Source organism: Trachinotus anak, unplaced genomic scaffold (assembly GCF_046630095.1).
Source record: "Trachinotus anak isolate AG129_WGS33_773 ecotype Australia unplaced genomic scaffold, CSIRO_AGI_Tana_v1 ptg000034l, whole genome shotgun sequence".
Taxonomy (NCBI): Eukaryota; Metazoa; Chordata; class Actinopteri; order Carangiformes; family Carangidae; genus Trachinotus; species Trachinotus anak.
In genome coordinates, this window is record NW_027273885.1 from 4,827,540 (window position 1) to 4,839,806 (window position 12,267).

Here is a 12,267-nt window from a genome sequence, read left to right on the forward strand (position 1 = left end):
ACCTCCCTGCCTGGAAAATCTGAATGTCTTACAATTTTGTTCTACATTTGAAGCGTCAAGCCAAATTAGAGGTGACTCTGGCGACACCATCAGGGTTATTTTATTATTTTTGACACATGGAAATGTCCACTAGAGTTACTTGACCCTTGATCTATGGCAAATATGTTGAAATAATCATTTAGTTGAGCATTTTAAAATCCTACTCTTCTCTCTTTCTGTCAAACTTAATATTTTTTATGATTATGTTCTCTGGGGCACAAATTTATCCTGTCAAATGTGATGTGGGCTAACCAGCTAGCTATCTCCTGTCATATAAAACCGCACTTGATTTAACGTGTTAGCTCACAGGTTGTAGCTGGCAGAGTGGTGTCAGTCAGGAAAAGAGAAGTTTCCTGAAGAGAGTGGTTGTGCTCTAAATGATTAATTTCTCTCTTGTGCTATAGCACATGTAAGGGAGGTGTGGGTGGTAGCTAACAGTTCTCCACAGCTCTGTATCCATTAGGCCATGTCGACTTTTGAGCAGTTCACGGAAATGAACATTACACATGACGGAGGCTAAAGACGGTCTTACTACTGTTTCCCTGTGGCTTTACAGTGAGACACTGTAAAAGTTAGCTCAAACGTTACCACTGCCGTAATAAGTGGCAGTTAAAAGATCTTTCTAAATGCTAAAACCTTTTATATCAGTAGTGCAAGTGTTGAAGAAGACAGCTACACAGCTATATCCATCTAAAGTTTGCTAACTTTAGCCACCCTAAGCCAGTGGTCATACCAGACCAAGTGGCAGCAATACCTCTGTGAGTACTGTACTGAGCAAGGGCATCGAATTGCTAAAGTGTTGTAAAAAAGTACAGTCTGAGAACTACCTCTGTGACAAGTGTCGATGTTTAAAATCAGATAAGTTAAGCTCAGTTCTGCTTTTATGTTGAAATAGAAAACGGCTCTTTGTCCAAATGTATTATCTTACAGTGGGATCTTTTAATTAAAGTTCTATCTAGACTGCAATTAGAACCAACTTAATCGAAGAGCCCCTTGACAGCTCGTCCATTTTCTGTGAGAAATCTCAGGGCCCACTACCTCACCCCAACCTCGATCGGTAATTGGAGGCTCTCAGCGGTGCCTAGATACAGTGTCCTCCAGGTGAGTCATCCACTGGCTGCATGCGTGAACCTCGCACCAGTCAGAGCACGACTGCCTGCCTGCTGCAGCTGTAGCCGAGGAGGATTAAATAGTCGGTAGCTTGGATCTGTGAGCAGCCGGGCCCCAGACAATTCTCACTCCTCTAGCTCCAGATAGCTGCCCACATAGTCAAAGTGGAAAACCACAACTACGGCATGTGGCTGACATGCTCAAGGCGTTATGCACACCACACAGCATGCGTGGATTAAAAAGAAAATGCATTCGATCTGCTTCCCCAGCTCTTGTTCTGTTTCTTCTCCGAGCACTTAACCCTTATTTAGCACGGCTGTTCTGTGATCACAGGGATATTGTAAAATCATCATTGCTATTACGTACTTCTCACTTCTTAGATGTGGTTTCTTTCATTGCTTTGTGATCCAGAACCTGAAGCTTAATCTCGCCCTCTTTTCATCTAACTCTCAGCAAAAATAGCAAATGTCATACTAGTCCTTTCATATGAGGAGAGAAAAGGTAGATTTGATATAAATGATGATTTTAAACAATCAGACACAGAAAGTGTGAAAATTGTACATCACTGGACTAGAATTCAATGCATCCACGAAACACATGAGCACACTTAACTTTGGCAACTGTTTGAACCCTCCGCCCACTGCAGTCAGCTGGGAGAAGCACACACACAAACACACCCAAACCACCTACCTATGGGAGGTAAAGTGAAGGGAAGTTCAGCCAAGTCTAGACAAAGTACTCCCCTGTATTTATCTAACAAGCAGAAGCCCTCGTGGTGATTCAGCGACATTGTTTGACTGTCAGTACACCATCCAATTATGGCCGGGCTCCACAACAGGTCCAGGGAGAGAAAGACCCACAGGATGAAGCCGTGAAACAAGAGGGCTGGATAGAGAGAGACAGCCAGGGAGGAGGAGAAGGGGAAAAAGAAGGGTAGATGCAAGGGAGACGACATAATGAAAGATAAGTTAAAATGTACCTTCACTGATCCCCTGTGGGGGAAATTCAATTTGACACAGCAGCACCAGGGAACGTAGTTAACATCAAAGATGGAAATTTCCAAAGGCAGAGAATAAAAACATCTAAGTTACTGTCAGAAGACTTGGGGAGGATTCAGCGTGTGCTGGTGAGAACAGCCATGGCAGCTTCCTCTGAAGTCAGCAGTGAAAGGCAGGCAGACGGGCACACACACACACACACACACACACACACACACACACACACACATACACACACACACACACACGTGCTAATTTGCACACACCCAGCCTCAATCACGGACAGTAACCTGCTCTTACACAACATCAAATCCACTGTAGGCACACGCACAGCATGGGATCCCTGAGTCATTTTCAGTCGAAAATGTTTCACCAGCTGAATGAGTAACAGAAATTTTGCTGTGTGTGGTGGTAGAAGAGATAGATAGAAATATATCGACATGTTGGAAAAAAAAAAACAGTGTTACCCATGTTCTTGGGAAGAACTTTCATATCTGTGTGCTAAACATTATGCTACTTCCAGAGACAGTTAGCTTAGCTTAGCACAAACACTGGAGCAGCGACTGAACAGCTGGGCTCTTCCAGCACCTCTAAAGCTCAATGTTATACATGTATAAAAGCCACCAAAGTCTAAAAATGACAAGTTGTGATTTTACGACGTGTTATGTGCTGCACTAGCTTATTTCTTATCCAGGACCAGCGATTTCCTGTCTGGTCCATAACCCCCCATAAAACCACAAATTGTTGTTTTTACACTCTATGTATATTTTATACTTTTGTTCGGATAAAACAAGCTATATATAATGTGTTAATTAGAGGTGTTGGCAGGCAGATTTTTATTCCTCAGCTGTTTCTCCTCCTGTTTCTAGTCTTTATGCAAACCTGAGCCAAAAGTCTCCCGTCTGCAGTTTCATATTTAACAGACAGACATGAGATGTGTTACTGATGAAATTCTCCTCTAACTGTTGACGGGAAAGTGAATAAGCGTATTTCCCAAAATGTCAAACTGATTTTTTTTTTTTTTTTTTTTTTTTATGATTCACTGCAGAGGAACAAAGACAATCATGTGTTTTATGACATGCAAGTGATCTCAGCTGTGTTGAACCTATCAACTTCAATTCTCCTGTTCTCTTTGGAATTGATTCGAGGCCAGCTGCTCAGGGAGACAATGGTCTAGTTTTCACAATGAGCCTAATTTCATCCAGGTCTCTGTTACTGACTGAGCCTGCTTGCTCATGTTTCAATTTGCTGTTCTAGGTAAGATACAGATCTGCATCCAAGTTTATTTTGTTACTTGTTACTTTCATATAAATATATACATTGTATTCGAATAGAAATAGGAAGTAATGCACTTATATGTAAGCCTTTGCTAAAAGTGTAAATAAATTTAAACAGTAGACAGATGGTGATTATGCTCAGGATAAAAGTATGTAAGGCATGAAGTGGCCTCCACCCTGCGTCAAGTTTTTATAAAAGCTGGAATTTAACCGGAAGTTGATAATGATGCATACAAAATAAAATCATGGACTTCATCACGTTTAGGAAAAATAACATAAATACAAACATAAAATACACAAAACCTCTATAAAATCATTGAATAAAATGTGGTGCGACTATTAGATTCTAAAAAAATAAAAATAAAAAAAAAAAGCTAAATATAAAAATGGAAAGTGTTTCTTTGCGGACGTCGTGAGCAGACAACGCGCGGTTATTCTCACGGGCTTGACACCATCACCTTTTCTTGATCCCGGCGCTCCAGCCAATCAGCGGCTGTCAGGGACACATGAACGGGATCATATCCAGGGAGCAGGCTGCGGGCTGGAGGAACAAAGAAAGCCGCCCCTCGCTACTAAAACGCCTTTTCACTCCGACTTCACAGGAGTGTTTTCCTCTTTGTAGCCTTCCCCTCCCTCAGAGACGCGCTTTACCTCCGACTGGTTGTATTTTACTGAGGAAAGAGGAAACTTGGCGTCGTTTTCTCCCCCTCGCCTCGGATAGGTTTGCTGGAAGGGAACGAAGGGTAAGTTTTTAATTTTCCTCTTTCATGAGTTTGTGATATTGCGTCGAAAACAAAAGGCTGCGAGCCCTGACTGTTTTCTCCTGTCGCGGTATTTTGCAAGAAGCAGATATAACTCCAGTCTCAAACTTTCCCCTTCTGTTTTCTGAGGAAGCGGTCGCGCCGATTCGTTGCCTTCGCACGCTGCCTCAAGATCAGTGCCTTTCCCAAAACTCTATGAAATAATGTGCAATTTTAGTGCTTCATTCCCCTTTTACAAGCAGACACACCTAGAGAAAGTAAAGCAAAGACATTTTCTGACTATGAGTTGTCCACATAAGATTTCGGCATTAAACTGTTAAAGCAAGTCTTTTTTAAAAATGTATTTAAACATGATTCAACTTGTTGAATTGTTCAGCCACGCACTGAGCAAACAGCGTAGACTGGCGTGCAGCTATAGGCAGGACCGTTCACATGAGGCAATGTCTGCTGTTGCAAGCCAGGTAGCTGCCTGTTAAAGGAACACTTTTGTTTTTCTTTCGTGTAAGCACAGATCAAACGATAGTTTCAGTTCTCGTTGTGTCTGCTGGGAAAGTGTATTTATGCAAGAGCAGAGTGACGTGGTTCTGATGCCAGCCTTTTAAGTTGCCCAAATACTTTGTGGAGTTTTGAACTTAGCAGAGCCAGCCAGTGTTTTTTTTTTTTTTTTTTTTTTTTTTTTCTTCCAAGCTTTGCTTTGACTAAGCAAAGGCTGACATTATTCCAGATGAGCAAACAAGGCAGTTTAATACCCTAGCTGCAGTAGAAAGTGCACTGTTTGTCTCCTTTCAGTACCCATTTGATGCGAAGTTTGCCTGTTATTCAAAGGCTAAATGCTTTGCCTGTAACCGCACCATCTGCTTTGCCCCTCCTGGGCATTGGCAGGCTACTGTCCAGATCAAGTGTGATGGGAGATTTGTGTGGGAGGACCACAGCAGATGGTGAGATGGAGAACATAACTGGCCAATCATGACTGGTAGCTAGGCTTATTGTTGTGATGGTTGCTCCTGTCTTAAGTTGTGGTTCGTGTAATAAACGTATAACCACAATGTAAGCAGTTTCTCCAGGATGACTTCATCTTAGTATTACACATGCTTTGAGTGTTAATTAGCTTCCCTATGCTGTTGAAAGCCAGCTCATATGCTTTCATCATACAGAAGCTAATGACCCCTGCACTCCATTTCTCACCATCTGGGGTTTGACCCTGTGACTGCTGTGACATCAGTTGACCTCCCTCTTACCGTGTGGGTGGGTGGCACAGACGTGACCAGGTTCACAGTAATCAGAAGTCAACCGTGGAGTTCATGTTTATTTCATCCAGCGTCTACCAGGAAGCAAATAAAAGGGCACTGATTATCAGTGCTTTGACGTTATCTGACCTTTTGCACTGTTTACAGTGGACTGCCGACCAATCATTGATGTGTTTTTGTGCATGCATCATGTGCGTATGTGTGTGTGTGCTGTGACTGAGAAAGGTGGGACACAACCGTAGGAATGAAATGGTCAACTTGTGTCTTGGTTTCTTGCTGTAAATCACACTGAGGGAAATCAGGTGGTATTTTTGTTTCCATGCTTCTTAGGAAGAAAAAAAAAAACACTTCATGTTCTCATTTCTTCTGCTCCAAAGGAAAACAGTGTGTCATCCCAGCTACACATAAAAATCAAATAATCCTGTTCTGTTTTGGTTTTGTAAATGTATATCAAAGGAGATTGTAAATCAGTTAGTTGTGTTGGTAAAATGAAAAAAACGCTTTGGTATAGGATATTATGTGTTTTGTTTTTTTTTTTCTTAATGCAGGCCTCACATTTTGACAGGGTCAGTTTTACCGTAACACACAGTCGACACTGCTGAGCACTACGTAGCAAATGTGGACAGCAGTGGTTTGCATTTTGAAATGTGCTCGGCCAGAATGATAAATCAACTAATACCGACTGTTTTGGAGATACATTGGTATCTTTGTGTCTGTAACAAGAAATTGCAATCAGAAATGGAAGAATAGGTTTTAGGTGATTTAGAAACATTGTCCCCATTGCATCTGCCCACCACAGAGAATTGACAACTTTATTTTGCATATGTAAAATCACCCACTTGGTATGTATCTTGGTCACAATTCAAAAAAAAAAAAAAAAAAATACTGTTTACATGTTTCTGTTTTTAAATTTTACATTTTTAAATCACCAAATATCAGTCAGTCTCCAACGTCCAGTGTCAGTCAAGCTGTAACACACTAGTCGCACAAAGATGGATTGCCAGTGGACACCAAGAAGCTGGAAACCCATTTCTGTTTCCATCCTCTTGTGTTTTCCTGCTTAGAGCAAATCAGATTTCTCTCAATAGAAAATGACGAGAATTGTCACAAGTGCTTCCAGAGTTTTTTTCTCTTTAACGTAATTGTCGCTGCTCACTCCTGCTTATGTCCTCGCTGTCGCCTCATGAGACTCAGCATATGAGAATGAGTAAAGACGAGCACAGTAATGACTTCTACATCAGGTAGAAATGTCCCATTGTCTTGGACATTAACACTCATCACCAACAAGCAGTCAGCTGTAGTAACCCGACAGAGTAGCCGTGCGCTTTGTGGTAAATGGATGACACGACTACTATGCTCTCAGCTGGCAGGTTATTTGTTGAATTTATGTTGATAAATGAGGTGGGAAACTGTTGCTGTGCTGCTCCACAGTCGCTCCTGTGTCAAGTATACAAATCAGCTCTGTCAGCTGTAGGTTACACCCAGGTAACGACAGCTTACTCCCCCCGGTCTACTGCTGCTCCCATAAACTCAGCGCTAACATTGATCATGAAAATGAGGTTCCAGCATGCTTTGCTTCTGTTGCCCTGAATGTGGATGTTGGATCCAACATTAATAACACTTGTGTTAAGTTTTTATCACCGAGAAGCTGCACTTTGTTGATCACTGAATCTGACCTGGCGTATATGAGGTTACCCCTTACTTCTCATATAAGGCAGCACATTTTTCTCTTGTTTTCCACTGTTTTGCTGTTTGTAGACTGAAAGATTCGGTTGAATAAATGTAACCTTTTCCCTGTTGTTGTGGCATTTCAGCATGGACACCTTTTCATAAACAACCTATTGTGCTGGTCATATATTCATTTTTTTTTTTAAATGATGAGCTGCTGAGATCAGTGGCTTTGCAGCAAGTTTGGCAGGTTTTTTGTTGAGACAGTTCTTTTTGCCATTGTAGCAACTGAAATTTTCCATTAGTGCAGTAGCATATGAATAATTGTCATTAAGGTTACAGAAAACATCATCCAAAGTCACAACTACAACAGAATTTCAGTGGGTCAGCTGCATCATGTCAGGAGATGGTCTTACCAAGACAGTAATTACTTTATCTGTCTGTCAGAGGATCTTCATGCTACAGTTATTTCTTGGAGTTATACAAGGAATAACTGTAATAATTATTCACCTTGTGTCCAGTCACTCCTGACGCGTAGACACATACAGTGATACAGACACACAGTCAGAGCTGAGGCTGTCTCAGCAGAGGGGCACTGATGCTGACTCAGTAGAACGTTAATGTTGTGAAATCCCATTAAATGCAATCGGGTGCTGAACAGGGCCACGCCCGGGTTTCACAGGACAGCGGGAGATTTTTAAAGGCTGGCAGTGCCCTTGTGTTTCCACTGTGTAACAGAGTCTAATCACTTCAGTGGCTGGCACTAAAATGAATTGCTCTTTTAAATCTCTGCCATTCATGTTTAGTTGCTCTTGAAGATCATTTGAATGATTTTTGGATTTTTAGTGCTGCAGCTGCACTTTGGTACCTGTGGTAAATTCTGCTGAGTTTTGCCTTATTGCTTATGACACTATTGTGTGAGGAGAAACCAAGCGAAAAAATAGAAGCAATTACTTGTTTCCATTGTCTTGTCCTGATGAAGTTAATTGATCTGCTTGCAAAGTAGCACCACGTCCCATAAGTTTCAGGTGTGGGCACCTACAGCTGGACTTTCTCTGCAGGAGGGGATCTTGCCCACCCTGTCAGCAGTACGTCTCTGATAGCAGCATAGTGCCAGTGGCTTCACACTGTCAGTATTGCTTAGACAGGACATGAAACCCTTGTCCAGCAAAAGGGTCTCTTCGACACACATTCCACATCTGAAGCAAATCCTACTCATGGTTTTCCTCCTGCAGGAACAGCATGCATCATTATAACAGAATAGGTTACTGCTGGGTGAGTGATGGGTGCTGGAGTGATGGATCCTCACCCAGCTCTACAAGCAGATGGCTGATGTTCCTTGTTGCAGAGAATAGTCAGTGAGAGAGAGAGAGAGAGAGTTAGAGGGATGCACCAGACAAGTTACCGGGGCTGTTTATCTTTCACATCTGAGAAGGATGTGGTGTTAAAGCACCCCTCCTGGAAAAAACTTCCACCCACATGCTTCTATACTGGTACACTGAGTCTCTGCATTGTGTGCTGTATTTAGCAACAGACTCGTGCCAATGAAAGGAGGGGTTATAGTACTGATAATGAAGGCAGTGTCATGTCAGTGATGTTGATGAGAAGTGAGAAAATCCATCTCATTTGGATCAGCTGTAATTCTTATGTTCACCTTTTATTCACTATGGATTCAGTATAGTCTTAGATGATAGTAGGATTTCCAGCATTAACAGCAGTAGACCACATGCATATGTTTGTAGCAGCATACAGTTAAAAACTTTTGCTCTGAACCCTCACAGATGACAACATTTTCATGACCTGGCTATACAGATCCTGATGGATCCTGGTCCTGAGACTCACAAGTGGCATACAAGGAGACACAGAGACTGAGGAGATGGGTATATCAGCTGAGTGATCAATAGCTAGTGGAAGAGGAGGGTTGCCAGTCGAGGATGGCTGCAGTGATTGTCCTAATAGAGTCTCAAACTCTCAGACATTTAGTTAATTAAGGTTTAAGATGCCTCTTGTAACTGAAGCCATTATCCCAAGCTGTTACGAGCACAGAGAAGATGCACGGTTATAGCAGTGACAATGAAAACAGCGCAATGTGATTGATTTTTGGTGAGAAGTCAGAAAATCAATCTCATTTGGACGTGCTGTAGTTTGATTAGTGAACCTGAAGTCATTCGTCATCTTCTTTTACAGCTCCTGAGGGCATCTCATTTGTGATCTGTACACACAAACTGTCACAAACAATAGGCAGAGACAGTTTGTTGTGTAAATGAAATGAGCTTTTTGTTAAAGCTGCAGCACATGTTCTTTGGCGTGTTTTAATTGAACTCCATGGTTTAGAAGTTTTCTGAGTTGAATATAATTGTGCTGTGTCTCTGTTCCTTATGGAAACTCTTTTGGTTGATTTTGACCTGAGGCTCTGGAGATTATCTTAAAAGCTTCAACAGCATTGAGCTGTATTTAAAAAAGGTTAAATCTGACCTGGAAGCAGGAAGTTTCCTCTTTAAATGTTTAAAACCAGACATCCTCCCCCCTATCTCACCCTCGCTCTCTTCCTCCTCCCACTCTATGCCTTCTCCTCATCCTCATCTGTTTTCCTGCCGTAACAATGTGCCATGCAAAACAGTGTACCCAGACCGCTGGGTCACTGTGAGGGCAGAGTCCACATACACACACAACTCATCTTACCTCTGGTGACCTCTTTTGTCAGTGGCGTGTATGTGTTGGTGCACATCTGCAGTCATACATGGCTGCCTGCTGTCAGCGCTGGGAATCAGGAGCACGACATATGCACTTGTAAATATACTGAAGCAGCTCATGATGAGTCTGACTTAAATGGTTTGTCTTTTGTAATTATAGTGAAGCATGACTTTCTGCTTGAACTTCTGGTGTGTGCATGTTTAATCTTGTCATAAAATTCAGCTACAAGAAACTTTAATGTAAAAATTATTGTGGAACAGGCATAAACACCCTGTTTGAATTTCACAAATGAACAAGGACTTCTTTGTTTTGTGCGTACACAGCCCCGTGTGAACACCCTGTGCGCAGGATTAGTAGAAACTAAAACTAAGCAGTTTAATTTTTAAGGTAAGAAAACAAGAGTGGTTCATGGCAGCCATCCTGTTCTGTTTTACCATGACCTCGAGTTTCAACTGCTCCATGAGCCCAGCCATTGTTGAGCCACACTACACTGACATGAATAATTGAGTTGTCCTATGTACTCATGGATGTGCTCCACTGAAAACCTATTGCTCCACTGATGTTCAGCAGCTTTGTTGCCTGCTGGGTCTCCCTGCAAGATATCAGGATCTTTGTGCACAGCGGTGGGATCTTTGTAAAGAAGTTTTCCCGTTTCTCTGTTTCTGCCTGAATAGTTGAAGGTCTGTTCAAGGTGTGCATACAAAGTAAAAGACACCACAAAAATAGAAAATGAATGTATTTGTTTAAATGATGGCTTGTAGATTTATTGCACTAATAATTACCTAGATGCTTAGATAAGTTTGGTGTGCCAAGGTATGCTAGCACCTCAGTTCCCCTGAGGTCAGGATGAACAAATGCGCTGTTGGGAAAGGAAGAGTTTAGATCAAAGTGCACTTTTCTCACCACTGTCCCTTTTTTCCATCTCTTCCAAACGTTGTTTAGCACTTTTAAGTAGAACTCAGTCGAGTGCTTGAGCACAGCAACCCATTAATTACCCAAGTTCATTCACACCACGTTTGACTGTAGCTAATGACTCATTTTCTCAGGGGTAGACGAGGCCACAAGCTCTGCTGCGGCACGTTGAGATAATTTAGCCTCTAAAGTGACATGACACTTTTGATCAGCTAACATGCCTCCCAGTTAAACTCCATGTCATCAGAGCTGGCCTTTGGCCTATACATGCGGAGCGTGTCCAGTCATTCTTGAGCATATCCACTTACACTGTTAAAGTGTACCGCGGGTTGGCCAATTTAGTGGAGGAAATATGTCAAGGAGTGACGCAGTTTTTGTCCTCCTTAATTGCATTTTTGGCTATTTTTTGAGACATGTTTTTTGTTTCAGACAATTGAGTGAGCTGGTGATTGGTTCTTAAAATGGAAAGTTGGACTTAATTGCCAGAGCAGTCACAAAGTTCTTAAAAGAAGAAAAAACAGACAAGAAAACAGAAAATCTTTACAATTTGCAAAACCCCAGTAACCCTAATGCACTGAGTGCACATTGAAATGTGACCAGCACTGAAGATGGGATCAGAACGGGGACAGATCAAGAACAAATTCGTGCTGCCAGTGAGGTTGACTGGCAGTGGGACATTTTTTGACAGTTTTCATGGAAGTCTTTCTTTGACTTTCTCATTTCAGCCTTGTTTACAAGTTGTCAGCTGAAGTCTTTATTGTACAGATCAATGGCTGCTGCCACTGTTTCAGCCTAGGCCCATATACAACTGACTGAAAAGTGATTGGTTGCTTGAGAATGTGTTTGGTATTGAAACAGGGGTGGAAGAAGAGAAGGTAGATGAGGCAGAAACGATTGAGGGCTGTAGTCTCCCAGGGGCCTCCTCCTGATAAATGGTTCACTCCCTCTTCCCTGTAACCATCATTAAAAATGTCAAATCATTAAAAGCTGCAGTTGTTCATAATATCCCCCCCGACCCCTCCCTCGCTGATGGTACATTTTCTGCCAGCTCAGCTGGCCTCTTTTTCTTGTCTTGTTGAGCGTGTTAAACTGCACTCCCAAGTGCTTGTGAGCTAAATTACAGTTGTACATCGGCTGCTGCAAACTGATTGTCCTTTGTGTTATCAGCGGGTGATAAAACAGCAAGGACAAAGCAGAGCTGTATCGGCCGTACAAGAAATGCTAATGAAGAAATATGCACTAGTTCAAAGATGGCTGAGAAGTTTAGGTTAAGGGCCCTGAATGAGAGCAGTGTGTTCCTGAAAGTTGTTCATAGTGTTGCACTCACGTTTGTGTTTTAGCACATGCACCTGATGAACTGTCACACCCACAGGTTATGTACAGGAAGTAGGCTCTTTGACTTAATGCAGCACTGGATAGTGCTGACTTAATTTGATGCATGTTGGTTAGAAATAGAAAGAGGCGGCTGCAGTTTATTGAGCCTGTCCCACATGTTTTTATGAAGAACTTCAGATCTGTTATCTGCTACGGTTATCTCTCCCAAAGTGGATGCAATTTATAT

General features: G+C 42.1%; 1 protein-coding gene across 2 annotated transcripts in view; it reads left to right on the forward strand.

Moving 5' to 3' along the window:
* The first annotated feature begins 3,912 nt into the window (after nt 1-3,912).
* The window catches only part of LOC139614428 (SPRY domain-containing SOCS box protein 4-like), a 36,908-nt gene continuing 28,553 nt past the window's right edge, over nt 3,913-12,267 (forward strand). For both annotated transcript variants that reach the window (XM_071471686.1, XM_071471687.1), the window contains exon 1: nt 3,913-4,167. The gene's annotated coding sequence lies outside the window, so the exon portion shown is untranslated. The remainder of the gene's footprint in view (nt 4,168-12,267) is intronic.